This window comes from Podarcis tiliguerta (assembly GCF_965153285.1).
Source record: "Podarcis tiliguerta genome assembly, chromosome: 13".
Taxonomy (NCBI): Eukaryota; Metazoa; Chordata; class Lepidosauria; order Squamata; family Lacertidae; genus Podarcis; species Podarcis tiliguerta.
In genome coordinates, this window is record NC_139546.1 from 14,222,660 (window position 1) to 14,246,028 (window position 23,369).

The 23,369-nt window shown below is 44.2% G+C and overlaps 1 protein-coding gene across 2 annotated transcripts in view; it reads right to left on the minus strand.

The window, feature by feature from the left end:
* The window catches only part of MYO1D (myosin ID), a 185,572-nt gene that overhangs the window by 6,812 nt on the left and 155,391 nt on the right, over window positions 1–23,369 (minus strand). The window contains exon 22 of one of the 2 annotated variants that reach the window (XR_014503947.1): window positions 5,474–5,573. The exons of the other annotated variant lie outside the window; for it this stretch is intronic. The gene's annotated coding sequence lies outside the window, so the exon portion shown is untranslated. The remainder of the gene's footprint in view (window positions 1–5,473; window positions 5,574–23,369) is intronic. 2 annotated transcript variants of the gene reach the window in all.

The following is a 23,369-nucleotide window of genomic DNA, read 5'->3' on the forward strand; positions in this document are numbered from 1 at the left end:
CGAAACAGCAAAAATGACCGGGAGAATCAGAAATCAGGGAGACCAAATTTTTAATAAGGAATAAGGAAAATTTATAATTTTATCTTAAAAACCACTGTAAAAAGTTAAAGCTGTTAGCAGGACTGGAATAGCACTTGTAGTTTAATGGTGAATTTTGGACATAATGGAGATGTGAAAGATTTGGATTATCATAAAAGATGCAGGAGGAAATGATTAACAATAGGATCCACAAAGGGGAGGAGGGGGAAGTCCAGAAGATTCCTTGGAATCTTGTTTTTATGTTATATGTTGAATATGTGATCATAAAACTCAGATTTGAAAACCAAATAAACAAATAATAAAAAGGATTCTCTATGGGTTGTTTAAGGTAAGAGTCATACTATTATGCTACCGACACTTTTCTTACATGATTGATTATGTGCTCTGCATTTTTCGGTGGACATCTTTAGGTGTACATGTTGCACAATGCACCTGACCTTCATTGCTGCTCACCATTAGCAAGGAGCAGGGCGGATAACTCAAAGTGTCTTGAAACCGCTGCGCATGCCTGCGTGCAGCAGAGAAGAAAGGGAATGTACCCGTCTGTTCTGGTGTTGCTTTCCAAGCCAGCACTTGCCTGCCACCGGTCAACCTAATTCTCTCATGTCCAAGCCCAAGACTTAGACAACCTTACCAGACAGCTGCGAATATCTCAGGTGTCAATAGCACCTACCCAAACAAGCGCAACTTGTTGAACCCATCTCCTGTGAGCACCTCCCCTGGCGTTCATAAGAGCTGAACACACAGGAACTTATTTCCAGGGGAGTATGCCCCATATGTGTTTAATCTACCCCCCCACCCTTCAATGTAAAAACATTTCACAAAAACTATTGCGCAACTCTGCTTAACATTTCTTTCAAAGGGCAAAACTCCCTCCCTAGCAAATTGCCTTATGATTTATACCATAGCAGGTAATTGAAAGCTATGTTATTTTGTGAATCGGTGTCACCCTTGCTGTTATTTTTAAATTAAAAAACAAAACACTATCCTCTAGTTCCCTGAAAGACAGAAAATGTAATAATAATGATGATAGGGTGGCCAGAAGACAAAATGAGTCAGAAAGCTGCAATACATGGCATTCTTGCCTAAATTGTTTTTGGAGAGATGAATGTGGCAGACAGCTGGACTGAAAATGGTACCCAAAGACATGAGAGGCAGGTTCCAGCAGAGATGATCTGACCTTAGATTATCTCAGAGTCCTCTTTACCTCAAACATAAACAGACCCAAGGAGCTATACTGCTAGGCTTACTCATTAAATCCACCAGCAGGTCTAGCTTAGGGATAGGTAAACTGAGGCCTGAGGACCGGATGCAAACCCATCACAAACCCATTTCTGATATTTGCACTATTTCCATATTTTGAAGCTTTTGAAAAAAAGGGTTTTTAATTTCAAGGAACGAAGCACATCAAAGATTTATACCCAAGCGGCATAGGTAGGCAAACTAAGGCCTGGAGGCTGGATCCGGTCCAATCGCCTTCTCAATTCGGCCTGTGGATGGTCCAGGAATCAGCATGTTTTTACATGAGTAGAATGTGTCCTTTTATTTAAAATGAATCTCTGGGTTATTTGTGGGGCCTGCCTGGCGTTTTTACACGAGTAGAATGTGTCCTTTTATTTAAAATGAATCTCTGGGTTATTTGTGGGGCCTGCCTGGCGTTTTTACATGAGTAGAATGTGTCCTTTTATTTAAAATGAATCTCTGAGCTATTTGTGGGGCCTGCCTGGTGTTTTTACATGAGTAGAATGTGTCCTTTTATTTAAAATGAATCTCTGGGTTATTTGTGGAGCCTGCCTGGTGTTTTTACATGAGTAGAATGTGTCCTTTTCTTTAAAATGAATCTCTGGGTTATTTGTGGGGCATAGGAATTCGTTCATATTTTTTTTCTAAATATAGTACAGCCCCCCACATGGTCTGAGGGACTGACCCTCAGCCCAGGGCTGAAAAAAGTTGCTGACCCCTGCTCTAGCTTCAGGATCTCAGAGTTACTTGCATGTGGGCAAATGGTGTTCCTCGCGTTCCATTTTGCACCCAGCGTGCTTCAACGTCATGGAGAGAAGGTTTAAAATGGAAGAAACGTGACAAGCCAGAGATCACTTCAGCTAGAATATTACTCACACTGTTCCACGGAAGAAACAAGAGAAGAGAAACAGTCTGTGCGGGAGAAAAGCAGAGGGGTGGAGGGTTTCTGAAGGGAGAAACCACCGCTTTCAAACACTACAACTCTCTTGGTCCTGGTCACCATAGTAACCTGGATATTAGCCGTTCAATCTGATAGCGCATCACTGCCAGCCAACCAGAAGATGTGACTGTCATGCATGCTCTTATTTGGCTGGGGGGCGGGCGGGGGTGGGGCTAGAGGCTGCTGCCTCTTCTAGGGATGCCTGCTTACGACCCAATTTTAAAACCGATCGCTTATTAGGGAAGGCCAACGTGAGCAGCGTTTTGCAATCCTCTGCACAGCTCTGCAGCACAACAGCATTTATTCGGGAAATGTGCATGCGCTTGCAGGTGACTTCTTCCTGCAACACCTAACACTCGCTAAACAGGACGTGGGACAGGAAATCAACCCCCCCCCCCCCAGAACAGGGTGAGCTTGGGGATACAAGTTGCTGGTTTTGTGCTCCGTTTTGCTCTGCTGCTCACAAAAACCTTGCAGCTGTTGGGAGATGCAGCTATTGGCACAAGGTGACCTGTGGGTGGATTGAGGGCATAGGGCAGACTGAAGGCCATGCCCCAGCACACTTGCAGAAAGCACTGCAAGATCTGGAACCTGAACACAGAACCACCAAACCGAGCAGTTTTGTTCACTTAAGCGCATAGCTGGTACTGGTTTTTTCCATCAGCCCAAAGTCTACAACAAGCATGCCCATTTTGCGTACAACGCATCCAAATAGTAAGTCCATTCAAGGAGGACAGGTCACAAAGTGTCTTCAGGGTTCATGTCTCCAACATCCACTTCACATCTTTGGGACTTCTCTTCATGAGCAACTTGCCAACATCCAGGCATCTCCTAAGAGCCATTCAAAAGACACACACTCATCAGGGCTTTCAGTGGCAATGGGAAGATATGGAACCTTTACCTTTAATTTTACTGAATGGTTAGAGGAAAGTTCAGTCGCCCACTCCAAATAATCTTGGATTAAGAGAGCAAAAACAAACAAACAAACAAACAAACAAACAAACCAAAAAGGAATACAGTGGTACCTCTGGTTATGAACTTAATTCGTTCCAGAGGTCCGTTCTTAACCTGAGGTACCACTTTAGCTAATGGGGCCTCCCGCTACCGCCGTGCCACTGGCGCACGATTTCTGTTTTCTTCTGAGGTAAAGTTCTTAACCCAAGGTACTACTTCTGGGTTAGCATAGTCTAACACCCGAGGTGTTTGTAACCCGAGGTACCACTGTACATCAAATAATGACTATTGGTCACCATTCTGAATTAGTTTCCATGTCCATTTTTGTTTGTTTGTTCTTGGCTACAACCTGAATTTAGCTGACCAATAAAATCTGATGATGATGATTACTAGCTGCTAGTTAAGAGCGGCATCAGCAAAGTGGCCCTAGGCCCATCCCAAAAAAGAGGGCACCATCATGGCAGTCCCAAAGCTGAGGATTTAGCAGGTAAGCATTGGAAGGTGTAGAATGCTTGTGCATCTATCTCTCTTTGTTGATCAGGACTGCAGACACATCCCACCTCTCCAGAAGTTCAATTATGATGCCTGAGCTGGCAACCCTTAAGCTAGCTGTTCCCCTGCACACCTCCAGGTATGTCCAGGATGTAGTAGAAACATGTGGCGCAATGCCTAACTCATTATGGGGGGCAGTGCTTTGCTATTAGCCTATAAATATCTGAATTATTTGGGATCCAAGTATCTTTCCGACCACCAACTGGCCCAGGAATTATGATCATCAGGAGAGGCCCTGATCGTTGTCCCCATCTACCGCAGAAGCTGGGAGGGTGGTGGCAAGAGACAAGCCTTTTCTTGGTGGAGGCACCCTGGTTACAGAACCACCTCCTGCAGAAAATCAAATCTGCCCCCACTTCTGATATTTTTTACATGTAAGCTGAAGATTTTTCTGTTTGCCCAGGCATTTGGAACATGGCAGCTGTCCTGGATTGTGGCTATTTAGGCTATCACTGATGTTACCGATTTCCATCATTTCCTCCTCATCGCTCTGAGCATGGCTGTTCTTATGCAGTCTTGTAGTGAGGATACAATGGTGAAAGAGGAAGAAAAGGCATTTCTGCCCTCAGATCCTCTCCCAAACCTTTAGTCTGCCAGTAACTCATTGCAGAGCTCAGCTTCTTCCTGTGACCTACCAGTTAATGATGGCTGATCTAGGTCATGGCTAGAAAAGGGATTCAAATTCTCAGGCAAATGTTGCTCAACCCAGTCTGTGGGTTACAGTCGCTATGAGACTGAACAATCAAGTTGCAAAGTTCCCAGCTGAAATCTTGCCTATGCTATGAACTCAGGGCATGACCTTGGAACGGTTTTTCTTTGTTGGGGGGGGGGAGGAGGGGAGGGAGGAAATAAATGCATAGACTAGCATACAGGATTGCTGTAAGAGTTCAGCAATTTCAGTGTGCTCTTATAAGCCGTATAGTACCTTGGTTCCCGAACTCAACCCATTCTGGAAGTCTATTTGACTTCCAAAACGTTTGCAAACCAAGGCGCAGCTTGTGATTGGCCCCAGAAACAGTGCCGACAGCCGAAACAGACGTTCAGCTTCCAAAAAAGGTTCGCAAACCGGAACACTTACTTCCAGGTTTGTGACGTTCAGGAGCCGATTTGTTCAAGAACCAAGGTACCACCGTAAATGTGAAGTGATTTGTTTTGGCCTTTCCGACTATTTTATTAGAAATATTTACCATGCTGTTCCAGGATGGGGTTCATACGTAATGGATTAAAACAACATATGACATTAAACTTCAATTAAAATCATTATCTTTGTAGCTTGCTAACACCCTGGATTTCACGTATCTTAGAAGTGCGACAGGAGTCAGCCTTAGGGGTCAGAGTTAGTAGGACATAAAGGAAGCCACCTGCTTTCACAAATATGTGCAAGGAAGTGACTGCTGTCACCAAAGGCGACTCATTGTGGATAGGAAATCTGAAGCCAAGGAGGCAGCACTTATGCAGAGATATTCTTCCAGAATGACACAGGGTGCTGAAGGGGTAAATAACATGGGGAGGGGAATCTATATTTGACCTCTTCATGGTGCCTGGAGGGAGAACGCAAGGCAAGGTAGGCAACGTTAAAACAAAGCGACAGCTCACACTCTAGGTGACTGGCATCAACCAACAAATCTCAAGAGCCTGTAAAGGAAAACCACAAATTTATCTTCCAAGAAGGAAGTTTCACAACTAACTGAGATGGCCTGCTCTTAACCTCTTAAAACTGCAAGGAGAACTGAAAACATTGTTTACCAGGAGTTTGTCGCAGGCTGCTCAGGGCTGGCTTACGCCGCAATTTGACAGAATGTGGAAGCAGGCACAGAAGTCATCTTCCCAAGAATCTCAGCTTGCACTTTTAAAAAGTTTCTAGCCCTCATGGAACATACACAAAATAAGGTGAATCATGTAAATTTGACCAACTTGTGTAATTTCTACGGATCAGAATTTAACTTTTCTTGGTGTGGGATTTTTTTAAAAAAGTGTGGAGTAGGCAGAGTCCTAGCCTTGCTCCTGTCTGACGCTCTCCAGTGCTTGTTAAGAACATAGAAAGATACCCTATATAAATTCAGACTACTGGCTCATTCAGCCTAGTACTGTCTGCACTGACCCCTCCAGGGTTCCAGGCAGGGCCTACCTGGAGATGTTTGTGATTAACCTGTTATTAACCTTGTGCTCCTCCAATGAGCTACAGCCCTTCTGTTACCTGAGATGGTCCACCAGAGACTGTTCTACAACTTGTCTTCCACTCCTCTCCACTTCTGCCAGATTAGTCACGGTGCTTGCCAGGCCAGTACAAAACTGAGCAGATGGGACATTTCCAGGCACGCTGTCCTCAAATCCTCTCCCACTTTCATGCAAAATTAGCAAAGAAGCAGAAACATGTCATTGCAGGATGGGGTGTGTGGCGAGAGCACCCACTACATCGTGAGGAATGTCCCCATTATTATTTTTAAAGTGACCTACATACTGCTGGGGAAAACAAACAAAAAAAAAAGTTTATAAATCCTGACCTATGTTGGCTATTGTGACCTGGAAGGAAGTGGTGTGTTATCCGTGACACTATGTCGATTGGCTCCACTTGCTTGTGCTACCTAGAAATGTGTGAATGGACTGGTTATCTCCTGGTAGCAAACTGTGTCTTGGACTCTACTGATATATCTAGAGGGAGTGGATGAATGTTGGTGTGCAGGGTGTTGTTGTTGTTGTTTAGTCGTGTCCGACTCTTCGTGACTCCATGGACCAGAGCACGCCAGGCACTCCTGTCTTCCACTGCCTCCTGCAGTTTGGTCAGACTCATGTTTGTAGCTTCGAGAACACTGTCCAACCATCTCGTCCTCTGTTGTTCCCTTCTCCTTGTGCCCTCCATCTTTCCGAACAGAAGGTCTTTTCCAGGGAGTCTTCTCTTCTCATGAGGTGGCCAAAGTATTGGAGCCTCAGCTTCAGGATCTGTCCTTCCAGTGAGCATTCAGGGCTGATTTCCTTAAGAATGGGTACGTTTGATCTTCTTGGAGACTCTCAAGAGTCTCCTCCAGCACCATAATTGAAAAGCATCAATTCTTTGGCAATCAGCCTTCTTTATGGTCCAGCTCTCACTTCCATACATCACTACTGGGAAAACCATGGCTTTAACTATACGGACCTTTGTTGGTAAGGTGATGTCTCTGCTGGTGTGCAGGGTAGCACACTTATATTGATTTTTTTTACCTGTTGCTGGTATGTATTACATGGGCCAGATTCCTCAAACTGGCCGTGACCTTATAAGTCAAGAAAAATAGGCAGACATGCTTTGGAGTCTAATCAGAACTCTCAGCTTGTTGCACATTCGTCTTGATTTGATTCATCTTTTACCTGTATCAAATGACCCGTATAATTGGGTTCTCCTACAGGTGTACTCCTCATCTCCACAGAGATAGGCGTCATCAGTATTTAAAATATGCATTTTGGGGGCATACAAGGGAGTAGGGAGCTTTTTGCCCCCACCAGATCTCTCTGATTGCTCTCGATATGGCTTATAGTCAGGCAGCATGTGGCGAGGCACAGGAATGCTGTTTTCCAATCATACTAGATTCTGCCAAAAAACTCTTCCCCCGCCCTTATCAAATACCTTGGATCAGAAGAATTCGTCAGGCTACACATTTTGGAATCCAAAGCAAAGCGCGGCGACAACTGCAATTTAATGAATGTCAATTTTTTAATCGGTGCACATAGAGAATTCAAAGCTACAATCTGTGAAGAACCACCACCTGCCCTTTCTGCTTCAGCTGCTATCGTGGGACTCCCTGGCCAATCTGCGTAGGCCTGGAAAGGGCAACTCTGCCAGCAGACACTATCTCCTTTAAAGCAGTGACCTAGTTCTGTTCCTGCTCTTCCTAATTTACCAAGAGAAGGTTGCATTCACAGAAATGAATAGGCGCGTGTGTGAAAATCTTGTAGCCTTGAACTGCAATCTCACCTAAAGCAGAACTTTAAGGGAGGGGGGAATCACTTTTATGCCTAAAACAAGAAGAGATGGTAAGATGAGGGAAAAACTTATACAGTGGTACCTCGGGTTACATACGCTTCAGGTTACAGACGCTTCAGGTTACAGACTCTGCTAACCCAGAAATATTACCTCGGGTTGAGAACTTTGCTTCAGGTTTAGAACAGAAATCGTGCTCTGGCGGCGCGGCGGCAGTGGGAGGCCCCATTAGCTAAAGTGGTGCTTCAGGTTAAGAACAGCTTCAGGTTAAGAACAGACCTCTGGAACGAATTAAGTACTTATCCTGAGGTACCACTGTACAGTCAAACCTCGGCTCCTGAACGGCTCCATTTTCGAACATTTCGGCTCCTAAATGCCAAAAACCCAGAAGTAAATGCTCTGGTTTTCAAATGTTTTTTGGAAGCCAAACATCCAAAGTAGGTTCCGATTGAGTCCAGGAAGCTCTTGCAACCAGCCGGAAGCCACACCTTGGTTGTCAAATGTTTCAGAAGCCGAACAGGCTTCCGGAACGGATTATGTTCAACAACTGAGGTTTGACTGTCTGTCTGTGTGTAGGAACTCGAGGGGAAGCCAATTGAACAAGTCTACAAATTTCAATATCTAGGAATTTACTTCCAGCATAATATGGGATGGAAAGCGCATATCACATATTTACAAAATAAGGGCAAAGCCCTTATCTACGCTCTATTACGCTTTTTCTTCTTCTGTCTGTGTGTGTATCTCAACCTGAATACACAAATTATTACTGAACACTCACGGGAGGTAACAGAAAAGAAGGTTTGATTGCTTAAACAGAACTGCTGGAAGAATAAGCTGGTTTTAAGAACTGTGCAACATTCCTCAAAGGCCAAGTAAAAGCACTCTGCACATGGCTCAGGGGCACTCTTGTGTTTATATCACATGTTTGAGAGGCAACTCATAACAGGCCTGAATATGTTATGAGGTCAAGTCTTGGCACCCCTTATACTGAGGCAAGTTCTTAACCATGAGACTGACTTCCATAACAATAAATGCTAAGCGAGGAAGGAACAAGCTCCTTTATGGCCTTTTCAGTCTAGTGGCAGGTTTTCATTAGGCACCAGTAGGTGGGGAGCTGATGGCTATCACAGCAATCTGATGGCTTTGAGTTTACTGCAAAGTCTTCCTTGCGATCAGCACAAATATAATAGATACCAGCAGAGGGGACAGCAAGGGAGCAGAACCACGCCATGAAGCAATGATCATGGAAAAAAGACAACTGGGACATGGAGCCAAACATTCTGCCACTCAATGTCTTTATGGTGCTGTACATTAGGGGATGGCACTCTGCCCACTGTCTGGAGGTCGGCCTTCATCCTCTAATGAACCACCTTGTGCCACCACTGTTCCTCTGCAATTATAATAATAATAATAATTTATTATTTATACCCCGCCCATCTGGCTGGGTTTCACCAGCCACTCTGGGTGGCTTCCAGCAGAATATTAAAATACAGTAATTTATTAAACATTAAAAGCTTCCCTAAACAGGGCTGCCTTCAGATGTCTTCTAAAAGTCAGACAGTTGTTTATTTCTTTGACATCTGGTGGGAGGGAGTTCTACAGGGCGGGTGGTATAAGACAGCTCCCTGTCTATGTTCCAGCAGGGCCGGCCCTAGACATTTTGGTGCCCCAGACAAACCACAAAATTGCGCCCATTCTCCCAGTCAGGGAAGAAGGGCCGAGGAAAGATCTACAGGAATGGGGGGGTGGGGGGACAAGAATAAAGATCTACATCAGGATCTGCCGCTGCTGTAGACCCTGCCTCCTGAGGCGGCCTCCTCACCTTGCCTCACGGGTGGGTCAGCCCTGCTGTTCTGGGTCTCGGATCAGGGTCCAGAGGTAACTTTGCCCCGAGAGTCTCCTCAGTTTGAATTCCGCCCTCCACCTGCCAGCGTGGCTCCGCCCACACAGGCTGCCAGTCCCCGCCCCCTCCCTCCCACCCGTCTGGCTTCGTAGCTGCAACCATGCCACTCCCAGTGCTATTCCTTTATCAAATGGTGCGTGTTGGAAATGGGAGGTGGAAATGAAAACAAAGGCCTGATCTGGTCTGCTGGATCTCTTGCGATGGAAAAGGGTAGCAAGCCCAGAAGAAACTCATCCTCCGGTCCACAGATTTCAAAAAGTAGGAGAAACACCAGCATTGTGTTAATTAAAGAAGCAAAGGGCATTTAACATATGGCATGCCATATTTTGTTGCTCCCGTTTCAGCACCAGAAGAGTGAGCCCCACCTCCCTATCTTATCCCTGCAGGAGTGAGAAGGAGTTCATGCTAAATGCTATTTCTGATGAATGAAGAGCTTACTGCTTGCCTCGCCCCTTCTCTTAACAAGGTGATTCGGTAGTTGTTAAAAAGCTGCCAATTATCAGCAGAAACACAGTGACCCTGATGCTGTTCCCAAATCTTCTATGTGTCACAATGCAATTTTGGTATGTTAACACCCTCCTACCCCTGCACCTTGATCGCTCTTCTAATATAACATTCCAGGCTGCTTTCCTATGAACAAAATGCTTGCCAATTTCCCCCACACCCCACAAACTGACTCACTGCATTAAAAATCCCGGCAAACCTCGAAGCACCTGGCCAAGAGAAAGCCAAGCAGGAGAGGTGGAATTTCCCATCCACTCACCCTCTCTGTCTCCTGTGCAAATAAATGTTTTTGAAAAGGGCAACTGAATCCATGAAGGGAGGCATCAATTGCATCTTGTCAACCGCATACTGGAAAACTTCTGAATTATCTGCTAAAAGGGCAGCACTGAATTTCCAAGAATTTGCAGTGCATTAAGCCTTTAACGTTAATTGATTTTACTTTAGCCACTGAACTGAAGAACGTTCTCCCCCTGCTCGCCTGCGCCGTTTCAATGGATTGCTAATGAATGTACCAGAATCCAATCTCTCATATTTCTGTCTATGAAAAATGGAAAGAAAACCAAACCACCCAAAAAAGGGTAATCAAGCCAAAAGGTTGAGAAAGCCAATTGCAGAGTAAATGCTGTCAGGAGGGTAACAGATGAATTCTTTGTTCTGAGGCTATCGCAGCATTTCAAGAGACTCCCTGTAAATTGCTATTTATTTTGTGAAGGGCTGCTGCAGTGACAAGATAACATGCTGTGGGCTTGGGAGTAATCCCCAAGGATGGAAAAGACCCACACTCCACCTTTTGAGGTAGATGCTTGCATGCAGACAAAGGACGAATTAACCTCTAATCTCATTACATGGATGACATGTGATGTGTCCAGAAGACTGTGGACATATGGAAAGGCTACACTGGCCTTTCTCATCAAAACAGAAAATACCTCCTCACCCCAAAAAAAGAATTTTAAAAAGGCATATGATTGCCATTATCAATTCCGTGTCCAGAGGGTGGGTGCCAAATTTCTTTCAGCTGTCAAAAAGCACTGCACATGTGTCTAAGCTTCAGCACAATTATGTCCCAAATACCTAAATATTTAAGATTCTCACTCATACCTCAAAGGTTCTTCCCTTGCAAATGGATTTAATACAGCAGCATAGAACTGCCAATAGTTAATGGCAAGTCCGGTCCCTGGCATAACTTATCCAAGCCCAACATATGAAGTGTTCAAGCCAATCTCTGAGTTCGCCAATCTGTAAAATGTTATATTATATTCCTATATAAAATGTGTCCGTTAGCTAAAGAAAACTTAGTTACATTTGTGTTAAACACAATAGTTCTAAAGCAAGAAACATACTTCATTATTAGAGTTTGTGTAAGTATAATCTTAGAAGAGACATCTTCTCCTCAGAGAATGAGGTTGTCTCTCTTCCTACCGGAGCATTTTCAGCCAAAACTCAGTTCCGGCACCTGTCAGGTGGGTGCCACTGGGATTCCAAGAAAACAAGGGAGGTGTTCATGGTGAGTTCTGTCACCGTTTTTTCCTGGGAAAATAGTACTGGTGGCTAACACATGCAGTCATAAGAAGTACTTGCATTCATATTAATAGATATTTAATGATAAACAGGGGCATTTTTTAGATATTGGAAGTTTTTAAAAAATATATTAATTTGGTGGATCAATTAAACATTGCATCCTCCAGTATTAATGCCATGTTGACTGATACCTTTGTGATTATTTACTTACAGTGGTACCTCAGGATAAGTACTTAATTCGTTCTGGAGGTCCGTACTTAACCTGAAACTGTTCTTAACCTGAAGCACCACTTTAGCTAATGGGGCTTCCTGCTGCCGCCGCGCCGCCAGAGCACGATTTCTGTTCTCATCTGAAGCAAAGTTCTTAACCTGAAGCACTATTTCTGGGTTAGCGGAGTCTGTAACCTGAAGCGTATGTAACCTGAAGCGTATGTAACCAGAGGTACCACTGTACTTTCTATTTAAAATAGTTTTCCAAGTTGATTTCTGACACTCATTTATACTCGTTATACATATTTCCTCAGAGAATATGGGGACAAATTTTGGAACATAAAATAGTATTTAAGAAGAAAAATTACCATCCAAATACCAGGTAAAGGCACATTTCCTTTTGTTATTACATTTTGGTGCGACATATGCCTACTCTGAAGTCCTCCCAAGTGAGTGCATGTAAGATTGCAGCCTGAGACCCACAAATGAGTAAACAGGTCTATGGAAGTGAGAAGGCTGGGTGTGTGTGTTTGTGTGTGTCTAGCAATATTTGCAGACTTATCTGCAAGGCTGTTTTAGCTGAATAAGCTGAACCAACGAACAGAAGCTATTGCAGAGTGACAGAGAAGCGGACAGAGATGGATCCCTGCTGTAACCCCGTCAGAAAATCTTGGCATCCCTATATAAGGAAGAAAACCAGAGAGCTATGGATGAATGGAGGAGCAGACAACTCCCGCCTACACAACTCATCTCCTCAAGAGATGTAACCAAGCCCATTTGGAGAGTTCCATTCCACAGATTCCAGTGAGATAAGAGCTACTTCCCAATTTAGCTAGACCACTCTGTCCACTCCAATGGACAGTTTCCCAGCTGGGAGAGATTTTCAGGTCGGGGGAAAAAAAAAGACAGTTGCTGTATTGTGTTAATGTGTTTAAAATGTCTTGGCCTTTCATGGGATAAGACACCTGCTGTTGTTCCATTCTCACACGACAGCTGAGGACTCCAAAAGGCAATATTGCCTTCTTCTCCTTTCCAAGGCTTGCTTTGAGGTGAACGTTATTCATTTGTTATCTTCTGGGGCTGGCAAGATGGCATGCCTCTTCCTTAGTCAAAGAGAGGTAAAGGTAAAATGTAAAGGACCCCTGGACGGTTAAGTCCAGTCAAAGGCGACTCTGGGGTTGCAGCGCTCATCTCACTTTCAGGCAAAGGGAGCTGGCGTTGGTCTGCAGACAGCTTTCCGGGTCGTGCGGCCAGCATGACGAAACTGCTTCTGGCGCAACGGGACACCGTGACGGAAACCAGAGTGCACGTAAATGTCATTTACCTTCCCGCCGAAGCAGTACCTATTTATCTACTTGTACTGGCATGCTTTCAAACTGCTAGGTTGGCAGGAGCTGCAACCGAGCAACGGGAGCTCACTCCGTTGCGGGTATTCGAACCGCCAACCTTCTGATTGGCAAGCCCAAGAGGCTCAGTGGTTTAGACCACAGCGCCACCCGTATCAAAAAGAACACAATGAAGAAATAAAGACTTCATATGATAAAAACAAACTGCTAGGATATGAGGAGTCACTTTCTCAACCACCTAGCTCTCAGTTCAGTCTTCTCTGACCGACAGTGACTCTGTAAGGTCTCCCATGTTTTTCTCAGCACTGCCAGAGACCCCACCAAGGACCTTCGATAAGCAATGCATGCACTCAACCCCTGAGATAAAGGGCAGTTTATTGGGCTTTCTGCACACACTTGGTTGGGAAAGCAATCAGTGAGTTGACCATGAAGCACTTGGTTTTATGAATGGGCGGGGAGGGGAGATCTACTGACTCTTTCCAAAGGTATGGCATTTTAGCTACAATACAGATGTACCTTGGAATCCATTCTGGAATTTTATAGAAGATTGGGAAAAGTTTACAGAGTATATGCATAATCTAAGTGAAAAGCAAATAACGCTTGTAAGTTTAATGAAGCTCTGTAAGAAGAAATGTTAGAATATGAGTAAAATAAGACTTAATTTACAAAAATAATAGATGCAAGGCTTTAGAAATGTGTAAGAAATTAAGAAGGGAAGGAGTATCAGTCAAGCTGAGGGAAGTCAAAAAAAGAGAATGGATGTAAAAAAGATGTATGAATTGTATTAATTCTATACTGGAAAAATTGAATAAAAATTATATATATATATATATATATATATATATGGAATCCATTCTGGAATTGACTTCCAAAATGTTCGGGAACCAAGGCGCGGCTTCCAATTGGCTGCTGGAAGCTCCTGTAGTCAATCAGAAGCTGCAGCAGCCCTGCCGGACGTTCAGCATCCAAAAGAACATTTGAAAACCGGAACAATCACTTCCAGTTTTTGATCATTCGGGAGCCAAAACGTTTGGCTCCCAAGGCGTTTGAAAACCAAGGTACAACTGTATTGCAAACTGTGGCTGCTTCAGAAAGTCACCACTCCTTTTGATATCATGCGAACATGGGACATATCCTAGGATATAGGGACGTCTTCTGTGCAAAGCCCTCTGCTCACAAGTGGAAGCAGTGTTGTAAGGCGACCCCGACAACATGATCATAGGGTGGCATGCAGATATTATAAACAAGGAAGCAGACCAAACACACCCTGAGCGGAAGCCAACGGGCAGGTCCCTTGAGGTGGTGGTGGGAAGCTACTTGTAGTAATATACAGTGTAATTTTGTGTTAAAGAAGGATAGAACTTTCTTTATGTATGCTACAACAGCAGCAAGAATACTTCTTGCAAAGTATTGGAAGACACAAGATCTACCCACCTTGGAAGAATGGCAGATGAAGGTGATGGACTATATGGAATTGGCGAAAATGACCGGCAGAATCCGAGACCAGGGAGAAGAGTTGGTGGAGGAAGATTGGAAGAAATTTAAGGACTACTTACGGAAACACTGCAAAATTAATGAATGTTAGAATGATGTTGGATTGAGGTTAAGTGGTTTTTAGTAATAATGTCATGAAGGAATATGTAAAAACGGATTGTTATAAGGTGAAAATTCAAAGTTATATTAAGATCAAAGATAAGGATAAAGGTAAAGAGGGAAAGGATTTGCTGAATAAATAAATTGAACTGGAATACAAGAGGGGAGGTGTGGGGAGGTCCGGGAAACAAGTAAATGTAAGATAAGTTATGAAAGATCGAATTGTTTTTAATTGTCTTTTATTTTTTATTTTTGTATTTTTCTTCTTTTTCTTTTTCCTTTTGTAATGTTTCGAAAATGTCAATAAAATATTATATATAAAAAAATAAAAAAATATACAGTGTAATTTTGGGAGAAACGATAGCTTTCTTGGATTGGGTATTTATCCCACAGAAAACGAATGTGGGCCCAAAGGTTCACTGAAGGGGACTGGGGCAAAGGCAAAGTGCAAGAATAGGAACCACAAACACAGTGTGCAAAGCAGCTGACGTTTATGATCATGTGATTTCCAAGACTTCAAACGGAGGCTATTGAATTAGCTGTTCTATGGCGCAAGGACATTAGCACAGGCAAGTAAGGAAGATTGCATCACCACTTATCTAGGTTCTGTTTGCTGTAGTACAACCTACAATGTGAGTCTTATCTGAACAGCAAGGCCACAAGCTGTAACTTGCAAAGTGAAAGCAAGCATGAGAAGAGGAAATGCATAACTTCCTGTGACAGGTTTGTTGCCATCTCTTCCTTGCAAAATCAAATGAACTTTTGTTTCAGAGTTTCCTCATTTTTATAACCTGCCCAACTGCCAGGGGCTCAGCTTGATCATCAGTTGCTCTCAGACATGTATCTAAATTGACAAATGAAAGCGGGAGCTCTCATGGCAAAGCTGTTAAACCCCCCATCCCTCAGAGAACTTATCTGAACAGCAGACCATCACTTGTGAACTTTAATCTCCTAGCAAAGTGCAACCCCCAAGTCAAACAGCTAAAATTCCATGCTCCTCTTGCCCCTGCCCAGCCCTACACAAGAAATTCTGACCGGCATCAGCTAAGAACTTGTGTGTCCCTTAGCAACAGTTCAAGCTTCTTTAACAAAGGCCTATTTCCCTCGTTGTGAGCCTTGGTATCAAGTTAGTTTTATACGCAGGCATCAAATAGGTGATAGGGAACACTCTAATATTTTTGGAGCAATGAGCATTTGCATGAAGGAAAACGGAAAGGCTGTATGAAAAGCTGGAAGCGCTTACAACAGAGGAGGCAAAATTGTGTGTGTGCGCATGCATGCACACACCCACACAGGGAATGAACGTATCTTTGCTATGGCTACTAACCATAGTTCCCTTGCTGCAGGATGACCATCTTCTGTCTACAAGATTGAACAAGACGTAGGATGAAAGAACTATTTCCGCCCACAGAGCCTTTGCAATAGTGCAAGCAAATGAAAACATCTTTATTGCTGGGGCTATCTCTGCAACATATCATATACTGTATCTGGCACTGTTATCTCTCCCTTAGAACACTTAACTCTCTGATCTCAACAAACCTAAACATAGTTAGGCTAGACTAGTGAATATGCCTACTGGTATGTTCCAGCTCGCATTTTTATATGCAGTATATGCCAAAAGGCTATTCTGGTCAATAACATGGAGGTAATATCAGTTTTCCTGCAGAATAGAGCTCAACTCAAAATATAGTAATTCAGAAACTGAATCTAGCTTTGGGATATTGGAAGCCTGCGTAGCCTGTGCTTTAAGTAAAGGTAAAGGGACCCCTGACCATTAGGTCCTGTGGTGACCGACTCTGGGGTTGCGGCGCTCATCTGGTTTTATTGGCCGAGGGAGCCGGCGTACAGCTTCCGAATGTGGCCAGCATGTCTAAGTCGCTTCTGGTGCACCAGAGCAGCGCACAGAAATGCCGTTTACCTTCCCGCCGGAGCGGTACCTATTTATCTACTTGCACTTTTGATGTGCTTTTGAACTGCTAGGTTGGCAGGAGCAGGGACCGAGCAATGGGAGCTCACCCCGTCATGGGGATTCGAACCGCCGACCTTCTGATCAGCAAGTCCGAGACTCTGTGGTTTAACCCACAGCGCCACCCGCGTCCCCATGCTTTAAGTAGAGGACCTCAAAAATGGTTTTTTATTATTTCTAATTGTTTGATTTCACAGTCACCCAGTACCTCATTCCCCCAACCCAAATTGTGGGCTGACCTTAACTTTGGAGAATTTTTTTAGTTGTAGGAATCAGTTTGCATCCATGAGTTGGAACATTGCCTGCAATTCACTTTGTAAATTTTTTATTTACAAAGTAGCATTGTAAATAGCTAGTCAAGTGTGAAAAGCTAAGTAATAGCTCCAGGTGAGCATTACAGAAATCGATTCTCTTTCTTATAGGCTACAAAAAAACCGACATAAAGATGTTTAGACGTAGAGACTCGTGAACACTTATGTGGGAAACTTGACTTTTTTTTCATTTCCTTGCAAGGACGTAATAAAGTTATTCCAGTTGTACCTTTCTGGAAAAAAGCAAATTCCTGGACACTTTTAATATCCAGATTTTTCCCACACTAGAGGCCTTCAGTTGCAATCAGCAGAATGTGAAATTATAACTGTGGTTCCACACAGCACTTCATATAGTGCGATGTACCCCCATCACAATCCCATAGGCCTACTCCACGGAGAAGGCAAAACCTTAGAGATCCTAAGTGTATTTCCTCAAATGTATGTCCTAATCTTACTTGGACTTACTTACTCCCTAGAAAGTGTGCTTAGCAGCCTTTGATCAGGTAAGGTCTCCTCTTGGTGTGGATTTAAAGCAGCCCCTGAGTCTCTTAACAGGATTACGACTAGTCATTTAATTATTTTTCCCCCTGAAATGATTTTCTCCTTCTCCTCTCTCTTAATGTTTTGTTTCCTTAATCCACCACTTCCTTTTTAAAGAAAGTGTTAGCGAAACAATTAATCCTCAGAACAACTGCATTTGTGTAATAATTTGTGAAACAAGCATGGGCTCCTCCTCTTTCCCTCCCATACAGTCTGGAGGTCTGGGAAAGAAGAGAGAGAACTGCAATTTCATCCTGAATTTTACACAAACACACACACAAATTCCCAGTGTTTCAGCCACGGTTTTCCATACCCCCATCTTAGAATCTCGGCTAGTGCAGGGATGTTGCTAGCCCAGAGATGGAAGGAAGATAAAGTCCCTACCAGAGAAGAATGGCAAATCAAGTTGATGGACTATGCCGAAATGGCAAAACTGACTGGAAAGCTAAGAAAACACCAGGAAAACCAAAACTTTAATATGGAATGGGGAAAATTTTATAATTTACCTTAAAGACCATTGTAAGCAGCTGAAAACATAAGCAGGACTATAACAACACTTGTAACGAGAAATATGGTATAAGGGAGTTGTTGTTTTTTTTTAATTATTGGAAAAAAGTGCAGTAGAAAAGGTTTAACAACAGAACTTATGGAGGGGAAGGTGGGAAGTCCAGAGATTTGAAGGCACCTTTAAACTGTGGATATGTTGTAGTGTGATTATACTTTTAAATATGTAAAAGCATATATATCTATATTGATAGATATAGTGTTGGTGCTGACCTTTAAAGCCCTAAACGGCCTCGGTCCAGTATATCTGAAGGAGCGTCTCCACCCCCATCGTTCTACCCGGACACTGAGGTCCAGGACTGAGGGCCTTCTGGCGGTTCCCTCACTGCAAGAAGCCATGTTACATGGAACCAGGCAGAGGGCCTTCTTGGTAGTGGTGCCCGACCTGTGGAACGCCCTCCCACCAGATGTCAAAGAGAACAACAACTACCAGACTTTTAGAAGACATCTGAAGGCAGCCCTGTTTAGGGAAGCTTTTAATGTTTGATGTATCACAGTATTTTAATATTCTTTTGGAAGCCGCCCAGAGTGGCTGGGGAAACCCAGCCAGATGGGCGGGGTATAAATAATAAATAATAATAATAATAATAATAATAATTAGGACACAGATATATAGATATATATATATGAGGAAAGACTGGTTTTGTTTCTCCTGCTGATGGTAGGTGGTCAAATTGAGTCATCTTCAGGGCTTCGCACCCCCCTCCCCCTCCCTTTTTCAGTTCCTCCAAAATGCAGGCTCAGGGGTCTCTGGGGCTACGCTCCCTCTCCCTTCTGTAATTTTTTTTTTTTTTTAATGATGTACGCATCACCAATCATGTCATCAACAGGATCACTCTTCCCACAAGGTGCCTCAATTGTGCTTTGGCAGTCCGAGCTGTACACCCTGGCACTGCAAAATGGTTTTAAACTTACAAAAACTATCACAATTCAAGAAGAGGATGGAAAGGAGAATGCAGAAACCATTCAGTTGCAATGGGCTCCATTGTCTATACAGTGGTGCCTTGCAAGACGAAATTAATTCGTTCCGCAAGTTTTTTCGTTGTGCAAGTTTTTTTGTCTTGCGAAGCACCACTGCATTTAAACACTAACAACGGCAGGGAGGGGCGGGGAGAAGCAGGGCAGCTGCCGCAGCCGGTACCTCAGACTCACCCGCGCCTTGTGGCCACCGCGTGACGCGGCTGCTGGAGGGTGGCGGGGCTCAGGAGCGCGACTCTGGCTGCAACGCTGGCTGCTGGCGGCAACGGCTCTCTGAGGAGAGCGCGCGAGGTGGGTGGGCAGTGGCGCGAGGCAGCCGGAAGGTCGGCCGTCATCTGGAAGGTCGGAGGGAGCCAGAGGAGCCATCAGCCGGAAGGTGGGAGGGAGCCGTAGGAGCGGGGAAGTGAGCGTGCGTGCGTGCAGTGACCGTCGCCATGACAGGAGAGGCAGGGCCGTTTCGTCTAGCGAAGCAAGCCCTTAGGAAAATCCGTCTTGCGAAGCACCTCAGAAAACGAAAAACCCTTTCGTCTAGTGAGTTTTTCGTCTTCCGAGGCATTCGTCTAGCGGGATACCACTGTACAGTGGTACCTTGGTTGTTGAATGGCTTGGCTCCCGAACAAATCCCGAACGTCGCAAACCCAGAAGTGTGTTTGCAAACCTGGTTTGCGAACGTTTTTCGGAAGCCGAATGTCAAACATGGCTCCTGCAGTCAATCGGAAGCCACACCTTGGTTTTTGAACGGTTCCAGAAGTCAAATGGACTCCCGGAACGGATTAAGTTCGAGAACCAAGGTTCCACTGTAGAAACAAAATGAAGGATGGCATTTTGCCATCACAAAACAATGGCCAGGCTGCCTAGGTAGAGCAATGGTTGACCATTGTCAGGTTTCCTGGCAGACAGGATTTCATGGTAGACCGTGGCGCCCCCCCCCCATGTATTTCTGCTGGGGACTGCCTCCTTCTGTGATGTATGTATGATGTTTTGGGGGGTGGTCTTGACCTACAGGGTAGGCAATTTCAAAAGTATATAAGGCCTTGCACACCATTGTTCTGGGTTCCTCTCCTCCTTCCCTGTGTGGGTGGAGTGGGGGAACCTGTTGCAACAATTTAATAAAGATCAGGCTTACTAGCTGCTTTGCTTCTCAATACAGTGGTACCTCGGGTTACATACACTTCAGGTTACAGACTCCATTAACCCAGAAATAGTGCCTCGGGTTAAGAACTTTGCTTCAGGATGAGAACAGAAATTGTGCTCTGGCGGCGCGGCGGCAGCAGGAGACCCCATTAGCTAAAGTGGTGCTTCAGGTTAAGAACAGTTTCAGGTTAAGAACGGACCTCTGGAACAAATTAAGTACTTAACCCGAGGTACCACTGTATTCTCTGGTTGGCCTCTGTTATTTTCTCCTTCTGATAGGGGACCAACTTAAGGACTCTATACAGGCTCTTGGATACCCCATATGGGGAAAGGAGCAGTTTTCCCCCCTTACAACAATGGTAATCATAAACCAGTAAAATAACAAAAGAAAAAAGAGGCACTCCCTTCTCACTCATGAGCTGCCTACATGTCTCAACTTGCTTAGAATGGTTAATGGATTCATCATTGAGAGTCGTCTATGAATAGGACTGCTCTGACAAAGAGGGGATATTTTGTGAGGAAAACCACCTTTTGGTACAGACACTCAGTGCTGGGCCTTGCCACAAATATCCCCGATGTGTCATGGGAGGGGGAGTAGCTTCAACCTTCATTGGTATTATTTCCTCTTTTCTTTCTTTTTTTAACCTGAAGAGGCCCATCACCACACATTATGACTCAATGCAGCCGCACAAAACAAGGGGTTTCTCCTTTCCCTTGTTGAGCACTGGAAAATTCAATTTCAAAATTGGGTACCCAAAACAAAAGCAAGACCCCATATTGGTTGAAGAAACTTCCTTTCAGCTTATTTCATCGAATAAGCTAGAGCACATTTATAGTATTAACATTCCAAGCAGGAAAGACTAGGGAGATGGCTGGCCCATCCTTCTGCTTCCACCATAATCCTTCTTTCAGACATAATGTGATTCATATGCAATTCCTCTGTACACACACACACACACACACACACACACACACACACTGCAGTGTCTCTGGGGCTGAAGCAGCAATGGTTCACATAGACTTTCATGTTTTCCTCTGGAATTCAGTAATGAACTCATTAAATCACCAACTTGGTGTGACAGAAAGTCATTCAGCTGCTGATGTTGTTGCCATGGAAACCTGGGCTCTTGCTTAGAGATCTTCCTTCTGCACTGGATCTGTAATTACCGTCAAGCTGAAAACATCCTCCCCTACCCCCACCTGCAAAGAGTAGTAGCATCCTGAACCATCATAGGGGTTGGCTTGCCAAAGAAACACCCATTTGGGCTTTCCCCTCACTAAATTAATGCTATCTTTTTATTGTCAGTATTTTTTTTATCTGATTCTGCATTCCCCCCACCCCCGGCCCTTTCCTAGATGGATTTTGCAAATGTTGGCAGCACAGCAAATATTTTTCTAAATGTCTTTGCCCTCTAGTTTGAATGATACCCTTAAAAACACTAAGAACTCATCTTGAAGGATTTGTTTGATGTACTTCCTTTGAGTGCTTTGAATTTCCTTATATACAGCAGGTTTGCTGAACTGCAATGTCACAAATCTAAAAGGAAAACTTACAGGGCCAAAGTCTAAGAGAAAAATTAGCATCCTCTCTCCCCCCCCAAATAAATGAATCTTTTGAAATTGCATACTGATAAGCATTTAGGTTAAGCTCAAGAAGAAACAGGTATGTGCCCACAACCACCTCACGGACAACCCAAATAAGTCAGTTTAAACTGGACTGTATAAAGAAGTTTTAAATGGAAATATAAAAAACAAGCACATGTACAGATTAAACTAAAGGACCTTTAGGGGCCTTTCCGCCTCTGTCTATAACGGTAGCCTTTTCTACTGGTACTTATGAGGTAAACACCTCATGAAAGCTTCACTTTTAGCCAGCAGCAAAGGGTATATTTTGCTGTTTGCTCCTATGCTTGTTTCAGAAGATTGAATAAAATTTTTACAACTGCTTTAAAAGAAGCTTGAGCCCTTAAAGTCTCTATCTTCTACCATCATTTTTCCACATGAATTCTTTCCCTCCAGATAACAGTGCTGCTAGCAGACTAATTAAATGAGGGTGGTGTTATTGGCTTTACTTGATGAGAGCCTGATATTCCGACACGTAGACTCTCAAAGGACGCCCACCTGATTAGCATTTTACAGGATTTTTTAGGCGCACATGCACACACATGAACTTAATTTCCATCTGCCACACAGAATTTATCCGAAGACTCCAAACCAAAGCTGACAGCCTGGAAGTTTTGTTCACTGCCATGCTATCACATCCCGAATCAAGGTTATGCCAAACTGTACTGGCAAGATCAGCATCAAGTGAACATGAAGCAGTAGGCAATGAGACGGTGGTGCCCTGAGATATGTCTGTTGCTTGGGATGATCTTTGGTTGTCTCAACTGAAGTTACTCGTGACTCATGGCACGAGAAGCTTATTTAAACAGAAAGCAAAGTTCTAGCCCTCGTGAGGTATACAGAGAGAAGCACAAGATATGGTAGAGAGAGAAAATTGTCAGCAGGGCCTAGCATGACTAGTGTTCGATTCCAAAGGCCTCAACTAATTGGTTGGTCTCAACCGACTGGCTACACCCAAGGTACAGCTTCAACTGGCTGGCTAAACCAGGTGAGGGTAGCCAATGGGTCTCAAACCCTCTGTTGAGTTCCCCTGTATGTGAAAACTTCCCCTGTATGTGAAAACAGGCTCTGTATGTGAAAACAGGCTCTGGTGGACTGAGTGGACAAGACCAATAGTGGGTCCAAGGGTCAAGAAGGCAGCTTCTGCTCATGCTGTAGGGACATGAGGGGCGGATGGGGCTTGTCAACCTGGGAAGCCCAACTAGGACAAGGAAGACTCTGCTCCTAAACCTCTGCTGCCTTGTGGGATATCTTCAGGAGAAGAAAAGGCTAAGGAATAAAACCCCTACACAAATCTGGAGTGGAGTCCCTAAGACAAGGAGTTGCCTTGGACACCATCGGCAACTCCTGCAGCCAAGCTGGTGCTAAACATACTGCTCTGCTTTCCTTTGGACCACATCCGCAAGGCTGAGAGAAGGGTCTTGTTGTCTGAGCAGCCCTGGACCTCCATACGCTCACTGCCCAGGCTTGCGCTCTGGGGCATATAACACCGGTCTTGAA